The sequence below is a fragment of the Lasioglossum baleicum genome, unplaced genomic scaffold (assembly GCF_051020765.1).
Source record: "Lasioglossum baleicum unplaced genomic scaffold, iyLasBale1 scaffold0228, whole genome shotgun sequence".
Taxonomy (NCBI): domain Eukaryota; kingdom Metazoa; phylum Arthropoda; class Insecta; order Hymenoptera; family Halictidae; genus Lasioglossum; species Lasioglossum baleicum.
In genome coordinates, this window is record NW_027469288.1 from 208,778 (window position 1) to 212,563 (window position 3,786).

Below are 3,786 nucleotides of genomic sequence, written 5' to 3' on the forward strand. Positions count from 1 at the left end.
CTATCGCGGACGTACGATGCTACGGTACAATATTCGATTTGTTCGTCGATACAAGATTCCGCGAGGCGCGGATGAACGGCGCAATTCCTACGACTGTCGCGAGAGTCCGAGACGAAGCGAAATTGCCGACGTGCGATGGATAATCCACGGCCGTACGCGGGATTCGAGGCGCGTAGACCGCCGCGGTTCACGCGTAATTCCGCCTACGCTTCTACCGTCGCCGACTATCCGAACCGAAGACTATTCGAGACTAATTCGATACCGACACAACTCCCGAGGAAGACTTCCGATTTACGAAATTAAGGGAATTCTTGTCGCGAAGGCTCACAGCGTCCTTGAGGAGGACGCGAGCGAAGGCTCGAGGCGCCCTGCGCCTCGGCCCTTACGAAATCTCCGAGGACGAGACGAACACGTGTCGTCCTCGCGCGAATAACACGAGCCACCACGATTAACGAATCGAGGAATCACAGAATCGACTTACCGTTGACGATATTTGCTCGAGCCGTTCACCAGACTTCTGGACCCTCGTAGTAGGTCGTTTCTCGTTACAATTTCCGCGTTGAAAGGAACCCGGAATAAAGCCACCCGCGACGCGATACAACTACGGTATTTGCGGGATTCGGTAGTCGGAAAGAACGATATTGATGGAGCGTAAATACGACTGTACTCAAGGAGTCTCGGTGCGACAGTGGTTCCTCGATCCGCATCGACGGAACGCATCGATCCTGGTTCCCCCCACTCTGAGCGTATTGCCGAATTTTCCGATAGGTGCCGTACGCAACGCGACTAGGTTGTCGCAGGATCGCAACTACGAAAAAGTCCTAGGGCCCCAGACTTTACGCGACCACTTAATTTACCGCGACCTTTGAATTCCCGCTCGCCCTCGGCGAGCGGTTCGCATAATCCTCGGCAGCCAATTCGACACACCACCCACGCTGAGATCCTAGTTGAGCGGGATGAGACGGCGGCGGGACTCGGGCATGCTGTTGTTCGCTATAGGATCTCTTCGTCCCACGACGGCGCCTCCGGGTTTGTTCGCCCGTGTATGGTGACTTGTTTTGCTGCTTCCGGCGCCGGATTTGTTCGTTGGCCATCCTTTTATTCGGTATTTGATCCTTCGGCACCTTTTCGGACTCGTACGCTTTCTTTAGGGTCGATAATTGCCTGAAACGTCGTACTCCGTACGCACAACAGATGGCATTAGTACGGTGCACGAAATCGGAAGATTTTCCTCTCGGAGTGCTCTTATGGCCTGCGGGTGGCTTACGTAACCGAAAGAGGTCGGTCCGGTCCACACGTAATTCGGCTGTTTGACCGAGTTCAAACGGCGAAGTGACGTCGCACGCTTGCAACGTCACAACTCCCCCCCCCTTAAAAATGGACCGGACTGCCCCGTGGCTTGTCGACTCTGTGACCTATGGCTCGCCAAATAAGAGCATTCCCTTCGGAAGTCAACCTTTACAGTAGAGCCTCCACCAGTGGACAAACACATACCCAATTCTTACCCTTCGATAACCGCTATCTTCTTCATGCTTTTTCCTTCTACTTCGGACGAGACCTGTTCACAACACCAAAAACGGAGGGAGAAGGTTCGCAAACTCGCAATGAATGTTACTACCTGTTACATACGAAAATATAAAGTTTTATTTATTCCCGCCTAACGGTCGGGACTGTCAACTTTCCGCTGCTGCGGATTTACAATCAGTGGATCGGGTCCGTATGGGACTGAAATCTATACTAAACAAAACGATTTTGATTCGATTTTTAACGTAACTCTTTGGCAAACTCTTTGGGTGACCGAAGTTGTTTCGGGAGTCGGTATTGCTCCTCACGCTTTTATACTTCGTAATATTCCCTTTTTGGGGCCCCGATCTTCGCGCGGTATTCTTCATTCATTTTCCGCCAAGCAGGCCCGCACGTCGGACACGTGCGCACCGACTTGCCGGGCTGGCCGCATTTGTAACAGTGCTCCTCCGCTTCCTTCTTACACTGGCTGCGGACGTGGCCATATTCACCGCAATTCTAGCAAGCGTCCGGGTCTTTGGCCCTGCTGGTGCTCGTCCCCTCGATCCTGGCCTCGAACTGCTTCCAGTTCGGGAGTTGGCGGCGGGGTTTATGGTACTCCGGTACCTCCACGGTCGCTTGCTGGGGTGGATTCGGTGTCGGTGGCCGTGCCGACGGTGCGGGTGCCGAGATTGGTAATTCCTCTCTCCTCGGGGCTGTTGCCATTAGCCCGTACGGGGCTGTCCGTCTGGCCTCACAAACGGGGCACTTCGGTTCCGTTTTTGGAGGCTGGCGGAAGTATTCTCTCACGGCCCTCAAGTGCTGGATGGCCTTGCCGAAGTCCTTGGCTACCGCCTGGTAGCAACTGTCCAGCTCCGGCCGGACTATTAAGGCCTCCTCTTCTGGCTCATCGCGTGGTTCCTCCGTCATGGTCCCCTTCTCCACTGAGACCGGCTCGGGGGTAAGCAGTAACGTCAAGTTACTCTCCTCTTCGACCAAGGGTCCCAATAAATCGTCGATCGGGACTTCCTCGTTGGTCTTGGTCGGCGGACGGAGTGCCAACTCGAGACCTTCGAGAGTTTTCTCGAGTGACTCGAGGTCGGAGTCGATTTGGCGGTACTGCTCCCGCACCTCCGGATTCACCTCGAGATTCTGCATCTGTAATTGATTCCGTTGTCGTATCGAGTTGTTCTTCCTCGCTCTGCTTCGGCGGGGTGTACGTCTTAAGGTCTGACACGTGTGCTTTTCCTACGTCTTTGCCTTCCATTGTGGTCAGGCCGTAAACTACCGTCGAAAGTTTTTTCGCAATTCGCAACGGTCCGGCGTATTTCGGACATAATTTCGCAGCTATGTTCTGCGCTGCGGATGACAATACGCGATTTCGTCGCAGCACTAAGTCCCCTACCTCAAAACGCGTGTCCCTATGCCGTAGATTGTAATACCGCGATTGCGTTTCGTACGCCCTATCCAGATTTTCGGTTACCCAATGTCGTAGGGTCGCGAGGTGATTCATGCGATTCCTCCATTCTCCTGTGAACGATACTTCGAGATCTACCGGCGGTTCCTGTTCCGCTCGACAACATTTTGCAGGTCTCGGCTCTCGTCCGAAGTTTAGGAACGCTGGCGATGTTTGCAGTACTGTGTGGTGTGCGGTATTGTATGCGAATCGAAATTTCGAGATATTCGCATCCCAATCGCGATGGTCTTTTCCGATATACGCGACGATCATTGTTTTCAATATCCTATTAACCCGTTCGACGGGATTTGCTTGGGGATGGTACGGCGGAGTTGTCGCGATTGTTATCCCGTAATCTTTTGCCAATTCGTGAATGGCCTTATTGACAAATTCGGTACCGTTGTCTGTTAGTAATACGTCGGGGGTTCCCCATCGCGAAAATATTTGATCTTCTAATACTTCGGAAATTTTCGGTCCCGTGGCTCTACGGAGGGGGCAACATTCAACCCATTTCGTGAATAAATCTTGCATTACTAATAGATACGAGAATCCAGCACGACTGGGTGGAAGCGGGCCCATTATATCAGTGGCTACGACCATCCATGGTGCTGCGATGTGACGCCTTCCCATGAGCCCGGAGGGGAGGGATTGTTCCACCTTCGTAGCTTGGCACGTAGGGCAGCGTCGCACGTATTCCACGGCGGTTCGAAACATCCCCGGCCAATAATACTTGGTCGCGATGCGATGATATGTTTTCTCTACCCCTAGGTGCGCCGCTTGTACTTCGTCGTGTGCCTCTCTTAGTATCTCGGTTCTTTCGGCTAACG